At 27.3% G+C, this 14,466-nt stretch overlaps 1 protein-coding gene across 4 annotated transcripts in view; it reads right to left on the bottom strand.

The window, feature by feature from the left end:
* The window catches only part of LOC135125153 (ankyrin repeat and death domain-containing protein 1A-like), a 111,363-nt gene extending 101,016 nt beyond the window's left edge, over positions 1 to 10,347 (bottom strand). For 3 of the 4 annotated variants that reach the window (XM_064050521.1, XM_064050526.1, XM_064050527.1), the window contains exon 1: positions 10,282 to 10,347. The gene's annotated coding sequence lies outside the window, so the exon portion shown is untranslated. The remainder of the gene's footprint in view (positions 1 to 10,281) is intronic. The other variant, XM_064050524.1, reaches the window with a different exon arrangement.
* Between the last annotated feature and the right edge of the window lie 4,119 nt (positions 10,348 to 14,466).

Genomic DNA, 14,466 nt, shown 5'->3' with positions numbered 1-14,466 from the left:
AGAGAAATAAAAAAGAAATAAAAAAAACGAAAAACCGAGATGTCAAGGAATCGGATCAAAAAAGCGTAAATTTAAAAATTCGAAAATTTAAAAAATAAAAATATCGAAGAACTGAAAAAAAAATTGAATTTGGAAAAGATAACATAATTAAAATATCGAAAAATCGAAAATTTAAAAACTAAAAGGCCGAAATGTCAAAAACCGAGGAACTGAAAAATCCAAAATTGGAAAAACTGAAAATTTGAAAAATCGGGAAGTTCAAGAATTGAAAAATTGAAAAATTCCAAAGCTGAATGACGAAAACTTGGAAAATCGAAAAACTAAAAAAGCGAAACATCGGAAAATTGGGAAATCGAAAAATTTGAAGCCAAACAGTCAAAAGTCGAAAGATCGAGAAATCGAAACATCAAAAAAAAATCGGCAAATGGAAAATCCAGAAATTAAAAAATTCCCAAAATTGAAATGTTGAAGAATTCTGAGATGGAAAACTTGAAAAATCAAGAAATCTATAAACAGAGAAATAAAAAAATTAAAAAAACGAAAAACCGAGATGTCAAGGAATCGAATCCAAAAAGCGTAAATTTAAAAATTCGAAAATTTAAAAAATAAAAATATCGAAGAACTGAAAAACAAAAATTGAATTTGGAAAAGATAAGATAATTAAAATATCGAAAAATTAAAAATTGAAAGGCCGAAATGTCAAGAACCGAGAAACTGAAAAATCCAAAATTTGAAAAACTGAAAATTTGAAAAATTGGAAAGTTCAAGAATTAAAAAACTGAAAAATTCCAAAGCTGAATGACAAAAACTTGGGAAATCGAAAAACTGGAAAATCGAAAAACTGAAAGAGCGAAACATCAGAAAACTGGGAAATCGAAAAATCCGGAACCGAAAAGTCGAAAAGTTGAAAGATCGAGAAATCGAAACATCAAAAAAAAATCGGAAAATTGAAAAATCCAGAAATTAAAAAATTCCCAAAATTGAAATATTGAAGAATTCAGAGATGGAAAACTTAAAAAATCGAGAAATCTATAGACAGAGAAATAAAAAATATGAAAAAAACGAAAAACCGAGGTTGTCAAGGAATCGAATAAAAAAAGCGTAAATTTAAAAATTCGAAAATTTAAAAAATAAAAATGTCAAAGAACTGGAAAAAAAATTGAATTTGGAAAAGGTAACATAATTAAAATATCGAAAAATCGAAAAATTAAAAATTGAAAGGCCGAAATATCAAAAACCGAGGAACTGAAAAATCCAAAATTTGAAAAACAGAAAATTTGAAAAATCGGAAAGCTCAAGAATTGAAACACTGAAAAATTCCAAAGCTGAATGACGAAAACTTGGGACATCGAAAAACTGGAAAATCGAAAAACCGAAAGAGCGAAATATCGGAAAATTGGGAAATCGAAAAATCCGAAGCCGAAAAGTCGAAAGATCGAGAAATCGACACATCAAAAAAAATCGGAAAATTGAAAAATCCAGAAATTAAAAAATTCGCAAATTTGAAATGTTGAAGATTTCAGAGATAGAAAGCTTGAAAAATCAAGAAATATAAAAACAGAGAAATAAAAAAAATGAAAAAAACGACAAACCGATATGTCAAGGAATCGAAGCGTAAATTTAAAAATTCGAAAATTTAAAAAATAAAAATATCAAATAACTGAAAAAAAAATTGAATTTGGAAACGATAACATCATTTAAATATCGAAAAATCGAAAAATTAAAAAGCCGAAATGTCAAAAACCGAGGAATTGAAAAATCCAAAATTGGAAAAACTGAAAATTCGAAAAATCGGAAAGTTCAAGAAATGAAAAACTGAAAAATTCCAAAGCTGAATGACGAAAACTTGGGAAATTGAAAAATTGGAAAATCGAAAAACTGAAAGAGCGAAACATCGGAAAATTGGGAAATCGAAATATCCGAAGCCGAAAAATCGAAAGATCGAGAAATCGAGACATCAAAAGAAATCGGAAAATTGAGAAATCCAGAAATTAAAAAATTCCCAAATTTGAAATTTTGAAGATTTCAGAGATAGAAAACTTGAAAAATCAAGAAATATAAAAACAGAGAAATAAAAAAAATGAAAAAAACTAAAAACCGAGATGTGAAGGAATCGAATCAAAAAAGCGTAAATTTAAATATTCGAAAATTTAAAAAAAAATAACGAAGAACTGAAAAAAAAAATTGAATTTGGAAAACATTAGATAATTAAAATATCGCAAAATCGAAAAATTAAAAATTGAAATGCCGAAATATCAAAAACCGAGGAACTGAATAAGCCAAAATTGGAAAAAGTGAAAATTTGAAAAATCGGAAAGTTCAAGAATTGAAAAACTGAAAAATTCCAAAGCTGAATGACGAAAACTTGGGACATCGAAAAACTGGAAAATCGAAAAACTGAAAGAGCGAAACATCGGAAAATTGGGAAATCGAAAAATCCGAAGCCGAAAAGTCGGAAAGATCGAGAAATCGAAACATAAAAAAAAAATCGGAAAATTGAAAAATCCAGAAATTAAAAAATTCCCAAAGTTGAAATATTGATGAATTCAGAGATGAAAAACTTGAAAAATCAAGAAATCTATAAACAGAGAAATAAAAAAAACGAAAAACCGAGATTGTCAAGGAATCGAATCAAAAAAGCGTAAATTTAAAAATTCGAAAATTTAAAAAATAAAAATATCAAAGAACTGAAAAAAAATTGAATTTGGAAAAGATAACATAATTAAAATATCGAAAAATCGAAAAATTAAAAATTGAAAGGCCGAAATGTCAAAAACCGAGGAACTGAAAAATCCAAAATTTGAAAAACTGAAAATTTGAAAAATCGGAAACTTCAAGAATTGAAAAACTGAAAAATTCCAAAGCTGAATGACGAAAACTTGGGAAATCGAAAAATTGAAAGAGCGTAACATCGGAAAATTGGGAAATTGAAAAATCCGAAGCCGAAAGGTCGAAAAGTCGAAATCCGAAAAGTCGAAAGATCGAGAAATCGAAACATCAAAAAAAAAATCGGAGAATTGAAAAAGCCAGAAATTAAAAAATTCCCAAAATTGAAATTTTGAAGAATTCAGAGATGGAAAACTTGAAAAATCAAGAAATCCATAAACAGAGAAATAAAAAAAATGAAAAAAGAACGAAAAACCGAGATTGTCAAGAAATCGATTCAAAAAAGCGTACATTTAAAAATTCGAAAATTTTAAAAATAAAAATATCACAGAACTGAAAAAAAAATTGAATTTGGAAAAGATAACAATTAAAATATCGAAAAATCGAAAAATTAAAAATTGAAAGGCCGAAATGTCAAAAACGGAGGAACTGAAAAATCCAAAATTGGAAAAACTGAAAATTTGAAAAATAAACTGAAAAATTCCAAAGCTGAATGACGAAAACTTGGGAAATCGAAAAACTGGAAAATCGACAAACTGAAAGAGCGAAACATCGGAAAATTGGGAAATAGAAAAATCCGAAGCCGAAAAGTCGAAAAGTCGAAAGATCGAGAAATCGAAACATCAAAAAAAAATCGGAAAATTGAAAAATCCAGAAATTAAAAAATTCCCAAAATTGAAATGTTGAAGAAAAACTTGAAAAATCAAGAAATCTATAAACAGAGAAATAAAAAAATGAAAAAAACGAAAAACCGAGGTTGTCAAAGAATCGAATCAAAAAAGCGTAAATTTAAAAATTCGAAAATTTAAAAAATAAAAATATCAAAGAACTGAAAAAAAAATTGAATTTGGAAAAGATAACATAATTAAAATATCGAAAAATCGAAAAATTAAAAATTGAAAGGCCGAAATATCAAAAACCGAACGAACTGAAAAATGCAAAATTGGAAAAATCGAAAATTTGAAAAAAACGGAAAGTTCAAGAATTCAAAAACTGAAAAATTCCAAAACTGAATGACGAAAACTTGGGAAATCGAAAAACTGGAAAATCGAAAAACTGAAAGAGCGAAACATCGGGAAATTGGGAAATCGAAAAATCCGAAGCCGAAAAATCGAAAAGTCGAAAGATCGAGAAATCGACACATCAAAAAAATCGGAAAATTGAAAAATCCAGAAATTAAAAAATTCCCAAAATTGAAATGTTGAAGAATTCAGAGATGGAAAACTTGAAAAATCAAGAAATCTATAAACAGAGAAATAAAAAAAATGAAAAAAACGAAAAACCGAGATTGTTAAGGAATCGAATCAAAAAAGCGTAAATTTAAAAATTCGAAAATTTAAAAAATAAAAATATCGAAGAACTGAAAAGAAAATTGAATTTGGAAAAGATAACATAATCAAAATATCGAAAAATCGAAAAATTAAAAATTGAAAGGCCAAAATATCAAAAACCGAGGAACTGAAAAATCCAAAATTGGAATAACTGAAAATTTGAAAAATCAGAAAGTTCAAGAATTGAAAAACTGAAAAATTCCAAAGCTGAATGACGAAAACTTGGGAAATCAAAAAACTGGAAAATCGAAAAACTGAAAGAGCGAAACATCGGAAAATTGGGAAATCGAAAAATCCAAACCTGAAAGATCGAAAAATTGAAACTTCGGAATATCGGTAAACCGAGAAATTAAGAAACCAAAAAATTTTAATATCAGTAAAATTAAATACTTAATCGAAAAATCAAAAATTTTTAAAATCGACAAATTGAAAAATCGTAATCCGAAAAGTGGAAAGATCGAAAAATCGAAATATCAAAAAAATCGTAAAATTGAAAAATCAAGGAATTGAAAAATTTCCAAAATTGAAATGTTGAAAAATTGAGAGATGGAAAACTTGAAAAATCGAGAAATTTAAAAACAGAAAATTAAGAATCGAACAACCGAGATGTCAAGGAATCAAAAAATCGTAAAATATCGAAAAATTGAAGAATCAAAAATTATAAAATTCGAAGATTTGAAAAATAGAAGTTTCGAAGAACTGAAAAAAATTGAATTTAGAAAATATTATATAATTAAAATATCTAAAAATCCAAAAATTCAAATCGAGAGGTCGAAAAGTCGAAAAACCGAGGAACTGAAAAATCCAAAATTTGAAAAACTGAAAAGTTGCAAAAAAAAGTTCAAGAAGTGAAAAATTTAAAAGTTTCAAAACTGAAATGACGAAAACTCGTAAAATCGAAAAATTGAAAAAGCGAAACATCGAAAAATCCAAGGCCGAAAAGTCCAAAAATCGAAAAACCGAGAAAAGGGAAAATCGAAACATCGAAAAGTTCTAAAATTGAAACATCGGAATGTCGAAACTTCAGAGGACAATTAAATTAAGAAATTGAAAAATCAAAAAAATTTTAAAAAAGAAAAATTGAAAAATCGAAAAATCGAAATCTGAAAAGTTGAATTATTGAAAGATCAAGAAATCGAAACATCAAAAAATCGGAAAACTAAAAATTTTGAAAAATTGGGAAATGGAAAACTTGTAAAATCTAGAAATTTGAAAATCAAAACGTCGAAAAAAAGAACGAGAGTTCGAAACATCAAAAAATCGAAAAATTAAAAAATTCAGATTTTGAAAAATTCTCAGAATTAAAATGTTGAAGAATTGAGAAATGGAAAACTTGAGAAATCTAAAAACAGAAAATTGAAAAAAATTAAAAACCGAAAAACTGAGATGTCAAGAAATCGAATCAACTATTGATAAAATTGCCAAAAATTGAAAAATCAATAAACTGAAAAATAAAAATTTAAAAATTCGAAAATTTGAAAAATAAAAATATCGCAGAACTGAAAAAATTAAAAATCGAGAAATCAAAAAAATTTGAATTTGGAAGATTGAAAACTGAAATGAAGAAAACTTGAGAATCGAAAAAATGAAAAATGGAAAAATCGAAAAATTCTAAAACCAACTAATTAACTAAACATCGAAAAAATTTTTCAAATAGAAAAATTCAAAAATCGAAAAGTTTAAAAATCGAAGAACTGAATAATCGAAAGGTCAAAATCCGAAAAGTTGAAATATCGAAAGATCAAGAAATCGAAACATCAAAATAATCGAAAAATTGAAAATATCCCAAAGTTAAAATGTTGAAAAATTGGGAAATCCAGAAATCTGAAAATCAAAAAGCTGAAACTTCGAAAGATCGAGAAATCGAAACATTAAAAAATCCAGATCTTCAAAAATTCTCAGAATTGAAATGTTGAAGAACTGAGAAATGGAAAACTTGAAAAATCGAGAAATCTAAAAATATAAAATTCAAAAAAATTAAAAAATCGAAAACTGAAATCCCAAGGAATCGAATCAAAATATCACAAAATCGTGAAAAATTGAAAAATCAATAAACTGAAAAATCACACAAGAATATCGAAGAACTCAAAAAACGAAAAATCTAGAAATCAAAAAAATTTGAATTTGGAAAAGATTAGACTTTAACTGAAATCGAACAGTCGAAAAATTAAAACATCGGAAAATCGGTAAATTGAGAAACTTAAAAAAATAGAGAAAAATTTAAAAATTGAAAAACTGAAGAATCGAAAAATCAAGAATTTTGGACATCGAAAATTGAAAAACCGAAAAATCGAACTGCGAAAAGTTGAAATATCGAAAGATCAAGAAATCGAAACATCAAAAAAATCGAAAATTTCAAAATCCAGAAATTAAAAAATTCCCAAAACTGAAATGTTGAAGAATCGAGAAATCTATAAATCGAAAAACCGAGATCTCAAAAAATCGAATCAAAAAATCATAAAATCGAAAAATTGAAAAATTAAAATATATAACATTAAAAAATTGGTCTAAAGAGTTTAGACAGTACTTCCCTCGCTGTCGGAAACTTGACGACTGCATGCCTATTGTGTTTTTTTTTCTCATTACATTTTTGTAGTGGGAATTTAAAAAAAAAATTGTGATGACGTCATCAACATTTTTGCAAGGACACGTATATCAGTTGGGATAGATGTAGTGTAATACTAAGAATAAAATTATTGTATTCCCAAATTTTCGGGAAAATGAATTGGGTCGTTTTGAATATTGATTTCTTATAATCAATAAAATAACGAAACAATTTACTCAGGTATACGGCGCCTTTTTTTGAACCACCTCTTAAGAAAATCTAAAAAATATGAATGGAATGATATATCACAAGTACAAACTCATCATATTTTTTGCATTTTAGATAGGATTTATTCAGCAAAATTTAAGGGTGACGTCATCAATTTTTTTAGGAGGGATGAACAAATACATTTTGAACAAAAGTTTACCATGCTTATAATAACTTTAAAATATTCCCAAGATTTCAAAGCATTCGGTTTTGTAATTCCTGATTAAATCGATAAAATAAATTCACGCCTTCATTAATTTTTTTGAGTCACCCTGCATATGCAAATCCAAAAATATGAATGGAATGATAAATCACAAGTAAAGACTCATCATATTTTGTACAATTTAGATACGATTTATTCGGCAAACTTTTGAGCTGACGTCATCAGTTTTTTGTAGAAGATAACCAAATATATTTTGACTAAAAATTTATTATGCTCTTTATAACCTTAAAACATCTGCAAGATTTCAAAGCATTTGGTTTTGTAGTTCCTGATTAAATCAATAAAATAAATTTACGCATTCATTAATTTTTTTGAGTCACCCTGTATATGCAAATCGAAAAAATATGAATGGAGTGATAGATCACAAGTACAGACTGATCATATTTTGTACATTTTAGATATGATTTATTCGGCAAATTTTCGAGCTGACGTCATCAAGTTTTTGGAGGGGATAAGCAAATATATTGTGACTAAACGTTTATTATGCTCTTTATAACCTTAAAACATCTGCAAGATGTCAGAGCATTCCGTTTTGTAGTTCCTGATTAAATCAATAAAATATATTTACGCATTCATTAATTTTTTTGAGTCACTCTGTATATGCAAATCCAAAAAATATGAATGGAATGATAAATGACAAGTACGGACTCATCATATTTTGTAGATTTTAGATATGATTTATTCGGCAAACTTTCGAGCTGACGTCATCAAGTTTTTGGAGGGGATAAGCAAATATATTTTGACTAAACATTTATTATGCTCTTTATAACCTTAAAACATCTGCAAGATTTCAGAGCATTCGGTTTTGTAGTTCCTGATTAAATCAATAAAATATATTTACGCATTCATTAATTTTTTTGAGTCACCCTGTATATGCAAATCCAAAAAATATGAATGGAGTGATAGATCACAAGTACAGACTCATCATATTTTGTACATTTTAGATATGATTTATTCCATAAACTTTTGAGCTGACGTCATCAATTTTTTGGAGGGGATAAGCAAATATTTTTTGACTAAAAATTTATTATGCTCTTTATAGCCTTAAAACATCTGCAACATTTCAAAGCATTCTGGTTAGCAGATTAAAAATTAAATTTCAAAATGTTGTTTTATAATTTTGATTTTTTTTCCAAAAATCTGGACGTTTCGGGTGAAAAGTCGATTCAGAGTTGTAAACTACATGTGTAGGACTATGTTATTTTATACAATTGAAAACCCATTTACTATGTACAATTTTGAAGTGACGTCATCGCATTAGTGGTGGGGATGATTAGACAAATTTTGGTTAGCGTTTTACCATCTACATGATATTCTTAATATAAGTACAAAATTTCACAACAATCGGTCGAGTACTTTCGGAGATTATCTGTCTAATAAAAATCCGGGACGGCAGACGGACGGACAGACGGACGGACAGACGGACAGACGGACAGACGGACAGACGGACAGACGGACAGACGGACAGACGGACAGACGGACAGACGGACAGACAGACGGAAATGGGAGACATATTTCTTCGTCTTCTAGGGGTCATGAAAGATCGAGAAAACGTAAAAGTAGAGAGTCGACCGACGGACTCGATTACAATACTTCCTTTGCTTACGCTCGGGAAGTAAAAATGGCAAAAAAGTCGCTAAAACGTATCTATGTCTACATTTAAGAGAAGAGACGATTAACTAGTAACTAGAGATTTTTTATCGCTGGATAATAATTATAGCATAAAAATGTATCAAATTTTCTGTTCATCCCGACTAAAAATTTGATGACGTCATCAAAAAATGTTATGTTGTTCATTATTAAAATGTACAAAATAATGTGTTTTTGTTCCTGTGATTTACTAGTCCGGCCTTATTTTTGACATTAATGTAGGTTTTGGAAAAAAAATTAAATTGTACAACAGAATTTTATAATTTAACTTATAAAGTACCGAACTATTATTGAGAAATTTTTCACAAGCTTTAAAGTTTAAAGTACTTAAGCTAGTTCTCCGTTTGAGGAGACAAACTCATTCAAATTACACTAATTTTTACGTGATATTATTTCGATGTATAAACATAAACACCTGAAGTTTATTATTAGTGCTGAGAGGGTATTTTTCTTGCTAGTTATCCGCTTTAAATACATTTTACATTGTCCTTGTTATTTATGTCGCTAGTTTTTACTTTATAGAGATCTCTGAAATTTTTGATAGTGAACAAACTTGAAAAAAAACGATAAAGTGATTTCTTGTTGGAATAAAGTCATACATAAAATAAAATTTAAAGAGTTTTTAGATGAATTCGAAATTCACTGCTAGCTGAAAAATAAAACACGTTTTTATGATTGCAATTACTCCTGACGTTGTTATTAAAAATCGCCCATTTTCTCCTCCAACACCCAACACAAAAATAATTTTTCCTTAATAACTTGTGACAGTCAAAATATCTTTGAAGTATTTTTATAAAACTTCTCAGCATGTGATTTATTTACCATTTTTTAAATTCCAACTATTTATAATTTCCCGCATGTCAAGCTCCCACAAAAATAAAATCAATCAGCTAACGAGTTAAGTTATCGCAGTTAACACAAGGTGAAATTACTTTGTGTAATACTTGTCGTTATCTAGGACTAATGTCCGCTTGGAAAGGTCACAATCAATCTAATAATTATGCACAGAAAACACGTACGCCAAAAAATCAATCATCCCAAAACACCCACAACAAAAACACGTTTTCCCGCTTATCAAAATTAAAAACGAAACTTCGATATCTCTATTTACGTTTCCATCCCCCACGCCTCATCTCTCTCGAAAGTTTAATTTTACTTTTAATAAAAACATGAAACGAAGTTTCCATCAAACGAAACTTCGCTGAGAAAAAAAAACGCAACACATAATATGATTTAAAATCGATCCTAAGCACGTTAATTCAGCTTTTTTTTTCAAGAATAACACGAGGAAAAATCTTTACTTGGACTGGAACAAGTGGTCGGCTTCGACCCATCGAAATAAATAATTAATCGAAAGCTCACAGCTTAATGGTTGTTACCTGTTGACGGTGTTTGGAGCTTTCGGAGTCACGCACGCACGCAATATTTGGCGGAATCGGGAAAACTGAAAGCGTCGCGACGTCTATACCTGAGCCGCGTGCTCCCTTAAGGCGTACGCAAGCGCAAATTCTATTGTGGAGGAAACAACTTCATTTCGTGAGACTACAATATGCTTTTGTGACGGGAATAATGACTGGAGCACGGGCTACCAACAGCTGGTAGAAGGGCATTTTTACATAACAAAAGGGATGATAAGAAGAGGTGTTTTTAAGGTAAATGTTGGTGTTGGGTTGGGAAGGGTTGACAGGAGAGTGAGCTTTGTTTTTTAGGAATTATATTTTTTACTTATTTTGTTATATATTCTTTTGAGATTTTTGTTTTCGAGTTTTTTATTTTCCAGTTTTTTTTCCGACTTCATAATTATTTGTTTTTTCAGTTTCAATTTTTTTCGATTCTTCAGTTTTTCAGTTTTTCATTTTTTTGTTTCTTCAATTTTACGATTGAAATTTTTCGTTTTGGTTGTTATTTCCTTCGTTTTTTTCAATATTTCGGTTTTTCAATTATTCGATTTTATGATTCTTCTTTTTCTCGGTGTGAAATGTTTCAGTTTTTGGATTTTTTAATTTTTCGGTTTTTCAATTTAAAATTTTTCAGTTCCCCGAATTTTCAAATTTTTGTTTCAATTTGACAATTTTAGAATTTTTCCATTTTTCAATTACTGGAGTGAGATTTTTCGTTTCTTCAATTTTGCAAGTTGTTGATTTCCAATTTTTAGTTTTCAAAGTTTGATTTTGTACACTTTCGCTCTTTCATTTTTAATTTTTCAATTTTGCATGTTTGCGGTTTTTTCATTTTTTAATATTCATTTTCACAGTTTTTCGTTTTTTCCCTTCCTTTTTTTTTCAACGTTTCTTTCGATTTTATAATATTTCATTTTTTAGATTTTACACTTTTTCTCGATTTTAAAGTTTCTTAATTTTCATTAATACTTTGATTTTTTCAGTTTTTCAAATTTTCAATTTATACTTTTTCGTTTTTCTCATTTTTGATTTTTCAATTTTACAATTTTGTACTTTTGCCACTTTGTTTGACACGAAAAGTTGAAAAATCAAAAAACAGACAAATTAAACCAATGGAATCTCGATAAATTATGAAACTGAAATTTTTGAAAGAAGGAAAAAATGAAAAACCGAAATAAGACAATTTGACAAATCGAAAGACTGAGTAATAGAAACGACAAAAAATGGAAAAATTAAAAAATCCAGAAATTGAAAATCTTCCACAGGGATTAAAATATTGAAAAATTGAAAATTCGAAAACTTAAAAAATCAAGAAATCGAAAATTCGAAAAGACGAAAAAATTTAAAAATCGAAAAACAGAAATGTCAGGAATCGAAAAATCGAACAATTGAATGAAACAATTTTTAAATTGTAAAATCGAAATAACAAAAAATCGTAAAATGGAAAAATTATAAAAACAAAAAAAAATCAAGATTCCAAAAATTGGAAAATACCAAAAATGTCAAAAATTGGCGAATCCAAATATTGAAAAGTTGAAAAATAGAGAACTCGAATTAGCCCAAATTCTATAAATCCAAATATCGAAAAATTGAAAAATCAAGGAATTGAAGAATTGATACATTGAGAAAATAAAAAACAAAAAAAATGAAAAATCTAGAACTCGAAAAATTGAAAAGTTGGAAAATCAAAAAACTCGAAAATCGTCGACAGTCAAAATTCATTTTATTGATTTTTCAATGTTGCAATTTACAATTTTAACGATTTTATGAATTTTCGATTTGACAATTTTTGGGTTTTCAAATCTTTCGATTCAATTACTTTTTTCTGCTCTCCAATTTTTCGTGTTTTTTTATTATTTTAAAGTTTCTGCTTTTTTGGTTTTCCAATATTTCAATTTTTCGTTCATTCCTCTTCGATCTGAAATTTTTCGATTTTCCAGTCTGTCAATTTTGCAATTTCTCTTCTTTTCAATTTTTCCTTTTTTTCGAATTTTCCGCGTTTTAGCTATTCGACTTTTCAATTTTTCGAATCAAAAAAAAAATCGAAAAGTCGAAAAATCGAGAAATCTAAACATCAAAAAAATCGAAAAATTCCCAAAATTGAAATGTTGAAGAAATGAGAAATGGAAAACTTGGAAAATCCAGAAATCTAAAAACTGAAAATTCAAAGATATCAAGGAATCGAATAAAAAAATCGTAAAATATCGAAAAAAAATCAATAAACTGAAAAATAAAAAAAAACAAAAAGTTGAAAAATCGGAAAGTTGAAGAATTGAAAAGCGGAAAATTCGCGAAAATTAAAAAAATCCAATACTGAAATAACGAAAAATCGCAACTTTAAAAGATCGAGAATTCGAACAATCAGAATATTGAAAAATCGGTAAATTTAGAAATCAAAAAAATTTTAACAATAGAAAAATAAAAAAATTGAAAAACTGAAAAATCAAGAATTTTAAAATTCTAAAATTTGAAAAATAGAAATATTGAAGAACTTCGATTTGAAATTTTTCGATTTTGCAATTTCTCGTCTTTTCAATTTTTCATTTTTTTCAATTTGTCTGATCTTTTAGTTTTTCGTTTTTTAATTTGTCGATTTTTCAACTTTTCGATTCAAAAAAATAGAAAAACTGTAAATTTGAAAAATCAGAAATGAAAAAACGAAAAAACGGAATACATATTATAAAATCGAAATATTGAAAATTAAAGAAATCCAAAAATTGCAAAATTGAAAAATTTTCAAAATGGGAAACTTGAAAAATTTAGAAATCAAAAATCGAACAGTAGTAATCAAAAATTTAAAAATTCGAAAATTTGAAAAATAGAAATATCGAAGAACTGCAAAAACGAAAAATCAAGAAATCAAAAAAATTAGAATTTAGAAAAGATAATATAATTAAAACATCAAAAAAATTGAAAAATTAAAAATCGAAAGGCCATAAAGTCGAAGAACCGAGAAATCGAAAAATCCAAAATTTAAAAAATTTTAAAACTGAAAAATCGCGAGAGTTAAAAAAATTCCTAAACTGAAATGACGAAAATTTGGGAAATCGAAAAATTGAAAATTTCCCAAAACTAAAATGTTGAAGAATTGAGAAATTGAAGGCTTGAAAAATCCAGAAATCTAAAAATTCAAAAAAATTTAAAAATCGAAAAACTGAAATGTCAAGAAATCGAATAAAATAATCGTAAAAAACGAGAAATTGAAAAATTGAAACATCGAAAAATCGGTGAATTAAGAAACTGAAAAATCAAAAAAAAACTTAAAAATAGAAAAATTGGAAAACCCAAAAATCTAAATCCGAAAAGTTGAAATACCGAATGATCAAGAAATCGAGAAATAATAAAAAAATCGAAAAATTAAAAATTTCCTCAAAACTAAGGTATTGAAAAATTCAGAAATGAAAAACTTGAAAAATTTAGAAATCAAAAATCGAACAGTCGCAATCAAAAATTTAAAAATTCGAAAATTTGAAAAATAGAAATATCGAAGAACTGCAAAAACGAAAAATCGAGAAATCAAAAAAATTAAAATTTAGAAAAGATTATATAATTAAAGCATCAAAAAATTGAAAAATTAAAAATCGGAAGGCCAAAAAGTCGAAGAACCGAGAAATCGAAAAATCCAAAATTTAAAAAATCTTAAAACTGAAAAAATTCCTAAACTGAAATGACGAAAATTTGGGAAATCGAAAAATTGAAAAAGCAAACCATCGAAAAACCGAGAAATTGAAAAATTGAATCATCGAAGAATCGGTAAATTGAGAAACTGAGAAGTCAAAAAATTTAAAAATAGAAAAATTGAAAAACCGAAAAAACGAAATTCGAAAAAAAAAAACGTCAAGAAATCGAAAAACTGAAAATTTCCCAAAACTAAAATGTTGAAGAATTGAGAAATGGAAGGCTTGAAAAATCCAGAAATCTAAAAATTCAAAAAAAATTTAAAAATCGAAAAACTGAAACGTCAAGAAATCGAATAAAAAAATCGTAAAAAGCGAGAAATTGAAAAATTGAAACATCGAAAAATCGGTAAATTAAGAAACTGAAAAATCAAAAAAAGAACTTGAAAATAGAAAAATTGAAAAACTGAACAATCGAAAAATCAAGAATTTTGAATTTCGAAAAATTGAAAACCCCAAAAATCAAAATCCGAAAAGTTGAAAAATC

The sequence above is a fragment of the Zophobas morio genome, unplaced genomic scaffold, assembly GCF_036711695.1.
Source record: "Zophobas morio isolate AGI-343-1 ecotype UQ-CSIRO unplaced genomic scaffold, CSIRO_AGI_Zmor_V1 ptg000008l, whole genome shotgun sequence".
Classification (NCBI taxonomy): domain Eukaryota; kingdom Metazoa; phylum Arthropoda; class Insecta; order Coleoptera; family Tenebrionidae; genus Zophobas; species Zophobas morio.
The sequence above is the reverse complement of the archived record's forward strand: the minus strand, read 5'-3'. Positions and strand labels throughout refer to the sequence as shown.